General features: G+C 32.5%; 1 non-coding gene across 1 annotated transcript; it reads left to right on the plus strand.

Moving 5' to 3' along the window:
* Positions 1 to 10,726: 10,726 nt before the first annotated feature.
* Trnas-cga (transfer RNA serine (anticodon CGA)) lies at positions 10,727 to 10,808 on the plus strand. Its single transcript has one exon. It is a non-coding gene; the product is annotated as a tRNA-Ser (tRNA).
* The last annotated feature ends 5,747 nt before the right edge of the window (positions 10,809 to 16,555 follow it).

Here is a 16,555-nt window from a genome sequence, read left to right on the forward strand (position 1 = left end):
ATCTCATTTATAGATTTTATGGCTCTTTGTAATAGCATGCAACTTAACTCTGTGATCAATTGCAAAAACAGAATATTGGACTTAGTACTATCAAATATTGAGGACGTGACAGTCTGTGAATCTTCGGAACCTATCGCGAGTGCCGATAAATATCATCCAGCTTTAAATAACTCTTTGAACTTTATGCGTTACAGTTATTTAAAAGAAAATAGGGAACCAGTAAACAAGATATTTAATTTTTATAATGGTAATTACGAAGCGATAAAACAGACACTATCTTCAATTAATTGGTCAGATATTTTAGGTACATGTCAAGATGTCGATGACATGGTTTTCGAATACTACACAATTTTAAAAAACCTGATTAAACAACATATTCCTAAAAAATACAAACGAAATAATAATTACCCTCCTTGGTTTAATAATAAACTTATACAAGTATTGAATGAAAAAGAAAAATATCGAATATATTATAAAAAATATAATAATGAAATGGACAAAATACAATACAATATTTTAATAGAAAGAACCCGTAAAATTATAGATAAATCTTATTCGGGCTATGTTGAAAAAATACAAGAAAAGATTAAAAGCAACCCTAAATCTTTCTGGACATATATCAAATCTAAACGTAACAACACTAGTACCATTCCATCCACGATGCAGTTACATCATAATTCAGCCAATGGAGGTTTCGAAATTAGTAATCTATTTGCGGATTATTTCTCTTCGGTTTATAATAAGCCACTTCATACAAATAACAAGGAGTCAGTAAATAAATCAAACACTAATCAAAACACGCAATTTTTTACGGTAAAGGACGTTGAACTGAAGTTAAAATCACTCAATAAAAATAAAGGTGCAGGATGCGATGAAATTCCTCCAATATTTTATAAGAACTGTGCTAAAGAATTGTCATATCCACTAAGTTACATCTATAACGCCTCAATAAGTAACGGGTTATTTCCGAGGGAATGGAAAAAAGGCATAATAGTGCCTATTTTTAAAAAAGGTAATAAATGTGATGTTGTTAATTATAGACCGATAACTATTTTATCAACTCCTGCAAAGATCTTTGATTCAATTTTATATCCTCACTTGTTTTAGCAAACTAAGCACCTTTTATCTGACAAACAACATGGCTTTATAAAAAAAAAGATCTACGACGTCAAACTTGTTAAACTTCACTAATAGAATTATAAATGAAATCAGTAATAATCATGAAGTTGACGTCATTTATACCGACTTCAGTAAAGCATTCGATAAAGTGGACCATTTCCTACTAATAAAGAAACTTAGGGACATCTATGGCATATCGGATGAATTACTGACATGGTTAACATCTTATTTGGCTTCTCGACCACTTGTGGTTAAGGTTAGTGGTTATCATTCTCGGGATTTTTATCAGCTATCCGGGGTACCACAAGGATCACACTTAGGCCCCTTATTATTTACCTTATTCATAAATGATATCACTAAATTAATAAAATCAGAATATGAACTATACGCAGATGACCTAAAATTATACAGGACGGTAAAATGTTTTGAGGACCAAAAAATGCTTCAAGATGATATCGACTATATCTACTTATGGTGTCAAAATAATAGTATGGAACTGAACGAAGGCAAATGCAACTTTTTAAAATTTTCCAGAAAACATATTAAACTTAAAACTAGTTACAAGGTAAATGACGTGTACATTGCTGAAAAAAAATATTTTAAAGATTTAGGCATTATATTAGATAGTGAACTAAGATTTAACAAACATATAGATCACATTGTTCGTAAAGAGTTTTAAAATGCTAGGTTTTATTTTCCGTAATACGAAAGATTTTAGAAGTATTTTACCACTCAAGATACTTTTCAACTCTGTTGTCAGATCTAATCTAGAATATAGCTCAGCTGTATGGTACCCATATCACAAAAAATATATATCACGAATAGAATGTGTACAAAAAAAGTTTCTTTCAAAGTTAAGTTTTGTTGCAAATAAATATATCCGTAATGATAGCTATGAGAATAGATTAAATACATTTCAAATGAGGTCTCTGCGAATACGTAGTAATGCTTCACAATTGCTGTGTTTACATAAACTTTTAAGCTATGATATGGACTGTCCTTCGCTTTTATCACAAATCGGTTTGCATGTGCCTGCCTTCAATTGTCGGCTTAGTACTTTTTCCCCAATGCACATTAAATTCCACCACAGTAATTATGGCTTAAACTCTCCTCTACAGCTAATGTTACAATTATATAATTGTATTTTTGATATAGATGAAAACACTGATATCTTCTTTTCAAATTTTCTTAATTTTAAAAAACAAATTTATATTGCTCTCCAAAATTTATAGATTTTAGATTTTAAAATATCACATGTATTTCTTATAGTAATGTTGTGCCTACCTATAATTTAAGTACATTTAAACTATTTTATTATATTTGTTTAATTCTTAGTGCATAAGTTAATAAATTGTATTTAGTTGGTAAGCCTTTATAAATAAATAAATAAAATAAATAAATAAATAAAAACAGTTTAATAATTTAACAGCCGTTAAAGTTTGTCGTAACTAGTCACAACACGGTCACACTATCTCTGGACCTCGCTGGAACGTAACGCCTCCTCCCGTTTCCCTTTTACCCCCTCGTGCTCGTCCTGTTGCCTCAGTACGGTTTGCAGTTTCCTTACCGTTAGGTACATGTCGTGATATCACTGCTTTGATTTTGAAGTTTTCATTGTTATGTTTTGACTTTTGTTGTTAATAGTTCTGTAGTTTTTGTTGTTCTGTGTCGCTATAATAGTTCTGTCACAAAAATATATACTCTTTGTAATTAACATAGATGCTTTCATTGGTTTTTCATCATTTTAATAATAGTCAGCTTCACAACACAGCACCTACATCAATCTATAATCAGTTGTTTATTTATGAATAATTTTATATAATACTAGCTGAACGACATACGTTGTTCTGTATATTATCATAAATAAAATAAAGTTTTTTATGAATTTGTCAATAATATATCGTAACATCAAGAATTGCTTCGTAAAAATGCACTCTGTTGTTGTAATGAAATTGTTTCACAGCATAACTGTGAAACCGTTGCGTCAACAAATTCGACGGGGGACGCATCAAAGCAAAAATAAATTTGTTGTTTTTATTTAATTCCGAGCATTTTCCTATTTATTCACCTTTTAAACCTTTCCTGTACTTCCACAAATAATTCAAGACCAAAACTAGCCAAATCGGTCCAGCCGTTCTCGAGTTTAAGTGAGACTAACGAACAGCAATTCATTTTTATATATATAGATAATAATTAAATAAATTTTAATAACTTTTAACTTTGAACACGAATCATATATTGGATGCAGTGCCTTACAAACTAATTTGTTTTGCTTATTACAGCCATTTAAAAATACTTTATTGATTGCAAATAGTGGCCGTCGAGTTTCTTGTATGTTCTTTTGACGAGCTCTACTTTTTCCGAACATATTGTGGTAGATTCACTAATTAAAAAGAAATATTGACGATTCAAAAGCGCTTGGTTTAAGCATAATTTAATAAAGTTTATTTGACTTTGACTTTATGGAATTTATATTTTGTTTATTAAACAAAATGCTCAAGACTTAAACTATAACTCTAGATTCTTCAATTTATATATTGTGTTCGCAAGCAATACCTCGTACAAAGAAAAAAATCGTTAGTTTTCCAAACAACACATGTTGTTGTTCCCCAAAACCGACTGCTCTCAAATTACTCGCAAAGATTTCCGACCGGATAGTTCGCAAACTTTCCTAAGTTGCCCCCTTCTACTATTTCCCCGGACTCCTTACGAAACTTTAATTGCCCCAAGGAACTTGTAAGAGCGGTCAATTGATACAATTTGATACGATTTGTGAAGTTAGAAGTTCCTAAGTGAGTCTGAACAAGGTGCTCTGATTGCAGTCATTATAGACTAATCTTGAGAACTTCAATTGAGTGTACATTGAAATTTGAAGTATATTGGCATGACTTCTATAGCCCAGTAGTGACCCTGCCTACTCAGCTAGAGGTCCCGGGTTCCAATCTTGGTATGTACAATCATTTATATGATTAATATGAATGTTTGTTTCATGGATGTTTATTTGTATTTATGTATGTTTAAGTAAGTATATTGTATTAAATATATCGTTGTTTTTGTACCCATAGTACAGGCTATGCCTAGTTCGGGGCAACATAATTTATGTAAGAGTGTGTCAATATAAATACTTATCACCACATGACTTGGTGTTGAGTTTCTGATATCCAATATAACATATCAAATCATGATAATTCAAAGCTTTTTTTTACATCATCAAAACTAAGTACAAGTATACACAGCATGTGAAAACACATAAATATGTATAAATCTCCCCTGTAACGTGGCATCCTTATAACGTATATTCAATAACTATATAACTATGTTTTTACTTATTAATTTACATTTTTTGACTAACTCGTGTAAGGCATTTAGTAATTGACGATGGTCTATTTTGTTGCATCAATTTGCATATATAGTAATTGAAATGATTTGTAAATTTAATTGAAAATAAGAACCTGTAATACCATTCTGTTTTGAAAAGGGCAACCTAAGAGAATCTGCGTTCCATGAAAGCGAGCTGTATGAAAAAATGACATATTTTAAGTGTTATGCAATTTACCTACAAAATGGAATATTTTTCATTGGTTTTGATTTCATATTACGTGATTTTAATCTCCCGTATAAGATGGGTATCGATCCATATAATGCGGGGATATCCCACATACATATTTCTGTGAAATTTATAAGTTTTGTACAGGTTATAAATAACAACGTGTACTTTTGCACGTGTGTCAATTATGTTATTAAAAAATTAAATTATTTAATTTAATTTATGTATTAAAAATCGTAATTAAATAATAAAATTTGTCAAACAATTTGAAATACTCGTTACAAGTTGTTATTAATTATTAGATATTATTATAAATTATGAGGTCGTAAAACGCGTTATATAGTGATTCTCCTTATAACGCCTTTTCCTATAACATGGAACCGCTCTACGTTATAGGGCAACCACGAGTATTTTCAAATAACTTCAATCATATTATGCAATTCTTATCATATTCAACAACTATGTATGATCATATGTTAATTAGACACACTTCTTATACATTAATCAAATCTATGAAGAGTATATTATATGTATATCAAAAATTGATGGCATCTTATAGATGTTAGCAGCCCAAAATTTAAACGTACAGTAAACAAAAGGTGTTTATTATTTTGAAGTTAAAAAAATATTACCCTTTTAGTTTTAGTTATATACTATTTTGACCTTTTACCCTGTACTATTATTTACCCTCTGTACTAGCTCTTACTAACTCCAGTTTTTTCAGTAAACTCTGTTTGTTACGCAAAAACGAGAATCTATATACCATAGGTGTGACAGACAGCCTGTATTAGCGCGTGCGTTTGAAAACATATTTTATTATTAAAATTGCAATCAGTTATGGCTAAATAATAGGCCGATGTAGGCTCTAGGAACTCCTGGTGTTAAGGTGCGTGTTACTTCCTCTCGGCGTGTGTAGGAAAAGGATTTACTATCTGGATGAAGTCTCAATGCACTATTTATTATATTAAGCGTATATTATGCGTATTTAGCAATTTGCGTGCGAACTGTGTAGCTCGGTTACAATTTTGTTGTATTAAACGGCTCAAGAGACAAGTTTCATTAGATTCGCCTCTCAAATGACAATGCGTCTGTTGTCTATGATATCACTCTATGTTTTTTTCTTTCTACAGGGAACCGTCTGCACAACACACGTTGCGGCGCATCTACAGCCCCTTATGCAGAGGAAGCATGAAGGCAGAAAAATGCCAAAACTCGTTATTATATAATGCAGGAGAGTGACTGAACGGCGGACACAAATCCTCCGGTCTCCAGCATCGCTCCCTGTAGCAATATGAAAAGTCTGATGCGAAAAATCTGGGGCGGTCTGGGGTGGTTGGATAAGAAGACGAACGAACACGCACAATAGCCCAATCGAGGATAAGTGCGTAAATAGCCTAGTCAAACTAACAAACTAACTCTTTTTGTGTTCTAATAAGAATTTTAAAGTACAATAAAAAAATATCAGTTGTGGACATTCCCGATATAAGAGAAAACTTTACTTACAATTTATTTTTAATAAAAATCAGTAATATATTAATCAAACAAAATACTATATCAACAATGCACAGTATATACACATTGAACTTTTCACTAAATTCATTAAAATTTTACTTATAAGATATACACAGCAATAATGTTACACAAAACATCAGCTGTATAGCTACAGATACACTGCAATAAGCATTTCGGTGACGCTAACTCACGAGATTTCACCCATCCAAAAACTGTCTTACTTATATTTATATTTCCTTAAGCCATAAGATTTTCATCTACTAAAAAGTGCCTTACAAGGCTAAAGAAGTTTTCACATCAAAAAAACTAAATTCTAAACTTTGCTTGAAAGAAGATAGCTAGCTGGATTTATCACTGTTGAGTCAGTATTAATTATAAAGGCTGTGCAAACATTTTACGAGGTAAAGCTCTTTGCCCTCACTTGAGCCCTTTCAGCGGTTCCCAGTGGCTAATGCGAATTAAGTTAATGTAAGTTTGTGTCTTCATGCTACTGCGTTTTGTTTGTGGAAAGCTTTCAGTTAGAACAGTTAATAGATGACTCGCTAAGTTTGAATTCACTTTACTTCTCGAGTTATATCTGGATGTACTGAGTGCAGATTGCGAATTCGTTGATGATCACCAATTATATCTTAAGACGTAATCATTTAGCTAAAAATTGAAAGACTGCTCATGGACGTGAAAACATCAAACGTTACAATGAGAAGGATTTCTTTTTTAATTTAATGGAACATAAATGGTGTATTATTAATTAAAAATCGTTATTTGCTAATTAAAATATGTGAATTTCGTTTTTCCAAATATTGAAAAGATGTTGAGGATGCATTTTAATTATGGTAAAATAAAAACTAAAAAAAAAACGACATCAAAAAAATTATTGTAAAACAATAATATAATATGCACTAAAAAGTAAAAAAAATATTTGCGTATTCTTCCTTAACTTAATGATCGATATAGGTCATGTAGTTACAACTATTGTTATTTTTGGAATTGGCGTACTCCCGCCGCGGCCTCGCTTTCGCCTCTCGCCTCGTCGCTTCGCACGTGCGACAAAAGCACATCTCACTTATGTATGTAATTACAAACCTAACTTAGCTGACACCGATTAAACACCGATTGACACCGAAATAATAATTATAATCACACGGGAAGCACCAACTTTAAATTAAAATTGGTTCACCCAGTCTAAAGTTCTGAGGTAACAAACATTAAAAAAAAATGATTTGAAGTTAAAAATTCTAACCAACGAATTTTAAGCTTATACAAAGCCACGATTCTGATACTTTCAATATCATAGAAGCTTTGGGCTCAAGAAGGAGCCAATATTATAGATCTAAAGTCTTAAGTGCTACAACTTTAAATATATTATATAAAGCGGTTAATTCCTAACTTATGTATATTTCGACAACGCAAACTAATAATAATAATCTTTATTACAATAAGAAAACAACCATTAAACAGCTTCTTAATCTATACATCTGAATGGACCGATCTAAGGACGATGAATATTAATATATTCATCGTCCTTAGATCAGCGATACTTTCGGTGTGTGTACTTGAAATTAACAAACTTATACAAACTGGGTACTTGATTGTGTTCAAAATCGATCAAGTGTTATATTATATTTATGTTATGACTCTTATGTGTGTATGGCTATGGTGAATGTGTAGGGATGTGTGAAGCGTGATGTGTGTACAGTATTTATGTACCCGAGGGCAAGTAATGCCTTTGTGCCTACTGGTCAATAAGATTTTTCAGTAAATATAATATCTTATATTGTTACAAAACGAAATACATTTAAGTGTTGTATTCGAATTTAGAATTAAACAAAATAGTAATTTGCTAACTGAAATATTTATTATAAATCTAAGTGTCAGTGTGTCACTTATAAAATCAAATAATTAAATTAAGTTTTAAAACAGTTTAATTTGAGTCTTTGAAATGTTTTAATTTAATTTTTGTAAATAATATACTTCCGTTTTGGCAAATTTTCTCTATAATTTTGTAAATTTTTAAATAACTCGAAAATAATATTTTGTATGGAAGTGACCAGGGTAGCCTTCGTGAGTACATCAAGTCGCAAATAAGTATGAATATCATCTTCACCTATTAGATAGAATATATAATATAGTTTTTTTTACGATCAACAATGATTTTAAATCCTATTTTAAGTAAATATGAATTTGAGTGTTGGGAAAGGTTTGATGCATACATATATTTGACTTTCAGATTACGCAAAGTCGGACTAAAGGAAGTGGGACACTCCCACTTTTTTTAAAGTATTATATTGTATTTTCGAGGCCCCGTATTTTATGCCTCGATGATAGAAAGCCATGCCAAGCGTACCAAGAATCCGTTGACCGAAATAGCTGCCTGCGCTTGGGTTACCAGTTGTATTGAGGAGCGAAGATAGAATTTTGAACATTCTCCGCGCCTTCGCCACGAGACAAAGATACGTGGGTGACACTGAAAGTTTTTAGAACTGGCCAGTTAGAAACATTGCAAATGAAAACTTTTTTTGAATTTCAATTTTAGAACCATTTGGTAACCTAATGTAGTATATTGCATTATTTTGACAATTATTTTTGTGAATTGGCGGCAAATCTAAACCTTTTGTTACACGTGAAAATGAACCTAACGCGAGAAAATTTTCGGTCAATATTCGGTATTTTTCCCCAAGAACTAAAGATAAAATTTGAGGTATTCGCTGTACGAGCCCTGAAGATGCGGTGAAAGCGTACGAAAATGCCATAGAAGAGACCCCTAAGGACGAATGGGCTCACTGTTTTTCTCAGTGGTTCCATCGAATGCGACGAGGTGTAGAGAGGAACGGAGATCACTTCGAAAAACAATAATGATTTTGATTAGATTGACTTCATAACATGAGAATGTGGGCAGCGTTGATCACTTAACACCAGGTGAACCGTACGCTCGTTTGTCCTCCTTTTCCTTAAAAAAAAGTTCTGACGGGTGTGATTCCTATTGATACCCAATAGGGATACCCACAGTAAACTCTTATTATTTAAAGGGTGACCACGGCACATAATAAGTATTAATCACGGTCTCAATTAACACCCAAGGAAGTCTCTCGGAAGTTTACTAAAGTTTTAAGACTGTAGAGATACGTCCGGCGATGAAAATATCTCGTCGTTAATAAAAGATTGGGGATAAAATTTCTTCGCATTTAATATGAAATATAGTAATATTTTTTACATTTAATTACAGAATAAATGTTCCATTTTAACCGACTTCAAAAAAGGAGGAGGTTCTCGATTCGTCGGTATGTTTTTTATGTTGGTAACCACAGAACTTTCGAACCGTGTGTGAACCGATCTTGATAATTCTTTTTTTTATTGAAAGCTGGTGCTTCTCGTGTCGGTCCCATTGCAGTCGGTGTCAGCTAAGGTAGGTTTGTAACTATATACAAACATAGTTGTAGGTGAGATGTGCTTGTGTGACACGCGCAACGTGACAAGGCGGTGGTGAGGGTGGGGCCGCGGCGGAACGACACAGATTCCAAAAATAACAATAATTTAAACTAGAATTAAATTTATTAATGAAATTGTATTAAAATACGCAATATTTTTATTTACTTTTTATTGCGTATTACAATATTTCTAATTGTTTTGGAATAGTTTTTTTTAAGTCGGTTCGAATTTTTTTGATAAAATTTTTGTTCGATGACTTTGGTTGATGGTGAAAGGTTGAGACTGTATGGGGGATGTATTTCACTTTATTGCGAAGCTTAATTATTTACCCGGGGGTATTGCCTTAATCTGTGAAGCATTTATTTTTATGAAAATCCAAATATCAAATTACGTTTAAAACGAATAATAAACAATATTTATCCATAAAATCTACAATTATATAAAATGTATGGAGCCTACTAGATTTTTTTTATAATGAAAATAATGGACGAGACAAGCAGGACGTTCATCTGATAGTACAATTACCATCAGCTGAACGTCCTGCTTGTGTAGCAATCTACGCCCTGCGTAATACAATGCAGTGCCCCTCCGGATTCTTGAATAACCCAAAAAAATTTGAGACATTGCCTTTTTTTGACCTCGATCTGTTTGGGACACCTTAGCGGTCCAAATTATTGATCTCTTTACAAACTTTTCTATAACATCTTTTGCCTTTTATTATAAGAATTTATGAATAAAGAAAAAAGAAATGAAGAAAGAATAAAGAAATAACATAATTTTCAAAAACTAATGTTAAACGAGCAATCATTTTAAACATTTCATGGAAATATATTCTCAGTACCCGCTCGGTAAAGCCGCTAAAGAAGTTTGCATTTAAAAAAAATACTTCATATTATATTTAATAACTACGGCGTATATTAAAAACATAGTACTTATATAAAAATGTTGAACAAAAGAAGGACATCTACAGATTTAAGTTAGAGTCAAGTATTTCTTGAGAATTACGGTGGTAAGGCACGCTTTTAATAAATCCACTATTCTATAGAATTCCCAATTTCTATCAAAAAATGAGATAAAATACAAGATTTCTACTATATCAAAATTTAGAAGGCTTCATCATAAGCAGTCGTGGCCGAGTGGTTAAGGCGTCTGACTCGAAATCAGATTCCCTCTGGGAGCGTAGGTTCGAATCCTACCGGCTGCGAAATTTTTTACTTTACTTTTTACTTATTTTGAACCGTGGTCAATTATTGTTATACATATTCTATTTTCGAGTTAAAAATTGGAATAACAATAATTTGCAATATAGATTTATAGAAATTAGTTTAAATTTTGTACGACATGTAATACATATTAACAAATATTATAATTGATTGAGCGAAATACTTTTTATGTTCAGGTCTTACATTACGGTTTGATCTCCGTTGAGCTCCATCTGGATACCGCAGGCGTAGTCGCAAAGTAACGCCCAAGTTGGCGTACTCAAGCCAGTCTCAAACAATGTGTGACGTTGACGTGCCACATGTTCTGTTAAACTTTGCTAATAATTAAAACTAAAACGGGTTCTGTAGTAAAACTTTGTAAAAAAAATACTACAAGAAATAAGAAAGACACTGGGATCACATATCATCAGGACGTATTTTGTATTTGAATAATATCAATGTTAAATAATACGAAGCGTATGTTACAAGATTTTAAAGATGCCATTGAGCGTCAAGATGGTGGTATCGCACACCTTTACAAATATTTACAAAGCCGATAATTACAACATAAAGTTTCCGTAATAAAAAAGGTATTATTCTTAGATAGAGCGGTATCTAGTAGGAGCGTAGCGGAGACCAATCTTTAATCGAATTTTTAGGTAATTGAAGAAAATTTTCGTAGAATTAATGTAACATGTCGATAAAAAAAAATGTTTTAATACAATGAATACTACGGTTAGGTTCTGAGTACGGAATCCATGACAAAGTAACGGAACTCTTCAATTCTTAGGAGCAAATTAACGATACTCGGCCGAATCCTTTTTATGCTATTCGGATGTTTAAGTCATCTACCATAAAATACTTATGGTCAAGTAATTGTCGTAGTCGAATATGGGACTCCTTAACGATTTACAGTAAGGGTGCGATTTGTGGCAGAATTTCTAACTGTCTGTAATCAAATTTAGTATATCTACACATATTTAGACAAATTCTTAGTTAGTGAAATTCAAATTCACTAAAAATCATAAAATAATTTCTTTTTTATGATTTTTAGTCACTATTCCAAAACAATAGATATAATATGCACTTAAAGTATAAAAATAATTGCGTATTTTAATACAAGCTAATTAATTAATCTAATTCTAATTACGATTATTGTTATTGGAGTCGGTGCCATCAAAGATGATTTGTAACTACATACATAGTTATAGGTGAGATGTGCTTGAGTTGTGAGGAGGCGAGAGTGAGAGCGTCGGAAAGACACCGATTCCAAAAAATTATAATCGTAATTAGAATTAGATTAATTAATTAGATTGTATAAAAATACGCAATTATTTTTATACATTTTAGTGCACATTATATCTATTGTTTTGCAATAGTATTTTTGAAGTCGGTTGCTTTTTTGTAAAAAAAAAATCTGTAATAAATTTTTAAAAAGTAGCGAATGTTCATTCACTCATTTTGACATAAAGAAAAATAAATGACAATAGTTCGAAAAAGGCTGGACATAATTTTTTACCTGTTTCCTTTTTTAATGTCCTCAAATGTAGCCAGATACAAATAGTACAGCCAAAGAGATTTTATTAAAATTTTTACATACTCTGTGAGGAAATACTTTCCCCGACCTAGTATAAATATCAAAGTTGAGATATTATACATAATCGAATAAAATATATTAGCAACTGTAAAAACATACAATAAACGTAAGTAATAAATTTTCATCACTGTTTGAATACACCGTTGTATAAACAAGTGTTATCATGTAAATATTTTTTCTATACTAACATACAATACATTGTCTCCACAATAATTATTATTGGTGTATTTCATATTTAGATATTACTAGCTGACACATGGAGTATTGCTGTCACCTCTGGTCTGGCGCACCCCAGTATCAGCTCGATCCATTTGACCGCGTGCAACGCAGAGCAGCTTGAATTGTTGAGGACCCAGTGCTCCGTGAACGGCTGGATCACTTGGCGTTGCAAAGAGACGTCGCTTTATTGTGTGTCTTCCACCGTATTTATCACGGGGAGTGTTCGGAAGAGCTGTTTGAACTCATTCCTGCCGCCAAATACCACCTTCGCACGACACGCCACAAGTTAGGATATCATTCCCACCATCTGGATGTGTGGCGGTTGTGTGGCCTCCGCAGTGTGGTTTTCAAGGAGCTTTCTTCCTCGCGTACTACAATGCTATGGAATGAGCTTCCTTGTGCGGTGTTTCCGGGATAATACGACATGAGTACCATCAAAAAAAAGCGCGTACACCTTCCTTAAAGGCCGACAACGCTCTTGTGATTCGTCTGGTGTTGCAGGAGAGTGTGGGCGGCGGTGATCATGATTTACACCAGCTCACCCGTACGCTCGTCTGTCCTCCTATTCCATAAAAAAAAATGAAAAGTCTCAGTTACTCAGCAATTTCACTTAATACGTTGCCCTTCTGACCGAAACACAATAATGCTTACACATTACTGCTTCACGGCAGAAATAGGCACCGTTGTGGTATCCATAATCCAACCGGCATCCCGTGCAAAGGATTCTCCCACTGGTAAATTCACTTAGTCATTAAAATGAAAAGTAACTGGTAAAAAAATTATAAAACACCAGACCTTATAATTATTTTAATATCTAGAATTGTATAAATGTAGATTGTTAAAGTATTAAATTTCGTGTTAATATTTAAGTATTAATCAATTAATTATAACCATTGCTCTAACCAAAGGAAAAGTGCTTAAGGAAAAATATCCTTAAATATAAAATATCATTGAAAATCAAAATATTTCATAAAGGCATATTTTGTGTATTTTAAGTATCAAAGCGGGTGGTTTTTATTAAAAAATACCAGCCCTTGTTCCTGCTTCAATGTTAATTGGATTTGCAAAACAGCCTGTATTCGTTTTGGTATTTATTAGAATTTATCGAATATTATTAAGACTTATATTATTATACATTGGAGACTTAGAATTTCTAATTTGGACAGTCTAAAATTTATGACCCTAATTTAGAGACCCTAAAACTTACTAGCATTTCTTAAGGCGTCAACAGAACTAAAGAAATGAATAACTTACTGCGTTATTAGAAAAAAGTTAAACATCTATTTAATACATGCTTTAAATTTTAAAATTTGACATCCCATACAGCCGAATGGTTAGTGACCCTGACTACTAAGCTAGAGGTCCCGGGTTCGAATCCCGGTAGGTGCAAACATTTATATGATAAATATAGATGTTTGTTCCGAGTCATGGATGTTTATATGTATTTATGTATGTTTAAGTAGATATATTGTATTAAATATATCGTTGTCTGGTACCCATAGTACAGGCTATGTCTAGTTTGGGGCAAGATAATTTGTGTAAAAGTATGTCAATATTATTATTAAATAAAGTTCTATTACAAATTGTGTCTTTCTGTTGTTTAGTGTTAAACAGTATTTAGACATTTCTTATGTTTAAACACGAATCGAAGCTCGTCTAAGGTATGTCTAACGGATAGATTATTGTACTACAATTGCTGGGATCATGCATGGAAAAAGATTAACTTGATTTATATTGTTGCAATAGAACCTCTACAAGAATCTAAAACACCAGGTGATCCGTACGCTAGTTTGTCCTCCTATTCCATAAAAAAAAAAAAACTTCCAGTGGGAGGCGCCTTTGCACAGGATGCCGGCTAGATTATGGGTGGTACCACAACGGCGCCTATTTCTGCCATGAAGCGTTGTAGTGTCGCTCGGAATTTTTGGGTTTTTTGATAATCCTGAGCAGCACTGCATTGTAATGGGCATGGCGTATCAATTACCATCAGCTGAACGTCCTGCTCGTCTCATCCCTTATTATCATAAAAAAAAAGTTATTTAGTGCAAGTCAGGATCAAGTACAAAAGTTACAATAGCATTCAAATGAGTATAACAATATTCATTAACAAAATTTAGAACATTAATCCCAACTATCTTTATCATTCAAAGAATCTTTCACATTATAATAGGCCTTAGATGTTAATTTATTTTTAACGTTACATTTTTTAATAGGTAATATTTTTATATCCTTTGGGAGTTTATTGTTAAATATAACACAATCCACTTTAAAAGATTTAGCAATTTTACGGAGCCTACTAGATGGAATTGCGAGTTTATGTTTGTTTCGAGTATATTTCAAAGTGATTACCCTCACTTCTTCAACTTTGACCTGGGCAAATGAGAATTAACATCTTATGTCTCAAGGTGACGAGAGCAAATTGTAGTGCCACTCAGAATTTTTGTGTTTTATAAGAATCCTGAGCGGGAGTGCATTGTAATGGGTAGGGCGTATCAATTACTATCAGCTGGACGTCCTGCTCGTCTCGTCCCCTATTTTAATAAAAAAAAAATAAAGAGCGAAAATTGCTACAATTGTTTTATATGTATATCCACTGAACTATTCTGGTCAGTCGACAAAACTCATGTGATCACGTTCTGATCGAAGTTTGTTTATTTTATCAATGTTTTTGTAGGCTTCCTACACACGTATCCAATTGTGTAAATTTTGATTTGTTGTATGAAAGGTTAAAGTATGATATTGTTGCTTTGTACTGTTTCCGTTCCGTATTGTACGGAATGAAAAACAAATAAATATATAACAATCCAATTTTGCTGGTTTTTATTTAATACTAGCTGACCCGGCAAACTTTGTTTTGCCATATGAATTATTTTTAGAGTTAGACCGCTTCTTGGACATTGCAAAATTACTTTATTTTTCTAAAATAAAAGAATTTTTATAAAATAAAGGTAGCCTTAGTTACTACTTATTACATCAGCTACCTGCTAATAAAAGTGCCGTCAAAATCGGTCCAGCCATTTCAGAGATTAGCCGGAACAAACAGACAGGCAGACAGATAGACAAAAATTGTATAATGTTAAATATTATATTAATTTATATACTTACATTTAGTAAAAAACGGTTATTTCAATATTACAAACAAACACTCCAATATTATTTATATGTATAGATGTATAGATAGAATGTTCTGGATGTCATGTGAAAGCTTTACACTAAAATTTTGTAGCATTTTATTAATTAAGGCGAAGAGTAAGCAGAAAACACGCAAACAAGGCATTTTTAGACAAGTTTATTAGTGAAATTACACCATTTGGAGCTATGAACACTATTTTATCATATAACACATACCCTTAAGGCTTATTTGTAGGTTTCTTATGTTTGCTGTTGGTTATAAGCTATCACTCCAGAGCTATTTTGAACTACCACTTTTCATTGCAGTTAAACAAGTTTTTTCTCGGCATGACGCATTTGTTTAGTACTATTCTCAGAAAAGGTATTTATATAACTTGTACTTTTTTTTGTGTAGGTACATTTATTCAGATTTGTAATCAATAATGAGAATTGTAAGCATATAAACTGTTTGCGCCTGTTAAAATAAATAATAAATTTTGAAAATGTTGGCTTTGTTACATAGATCGCTGGCCGGCAGCCGTGAACTCATATCGCTCAAGGTCGCTAGCATTTAGTGTCGCCTTAAGGTGAAGACAGACTTATACCGTTTGTTTGTAATGTATAATTTGAGGCCAATTTGGCGACACAGATTGACTTGTAACGTATCTTTGATGAGCTCGCAAGAGCTGGGGCTAAAGCAGTCCAATATGGTCCGGAACCTATTTGTGGACTGCCTAAGAGCGCCATCCGACACAACCTGAGTAACCAATGTAAACAAGAAGCACTTAAGCGCTGGAACAACTCTTCAGGTTTAAACCACTC

The sequence above is a fragment of the Leptidea sinapis genome, chromosome 17, assembly GCF_905404315.1.
Source record: "Leptidea sinapis chromosome 17, ilLepSina1.1, whole genome shotgun sequence".
NCBI classification, from domain to species: Eukaryota; Metazoa; Arthropoda; class Insecta; order Lepidoptera; family Pieridae; genus Leptidea; species Leptidea sinapis.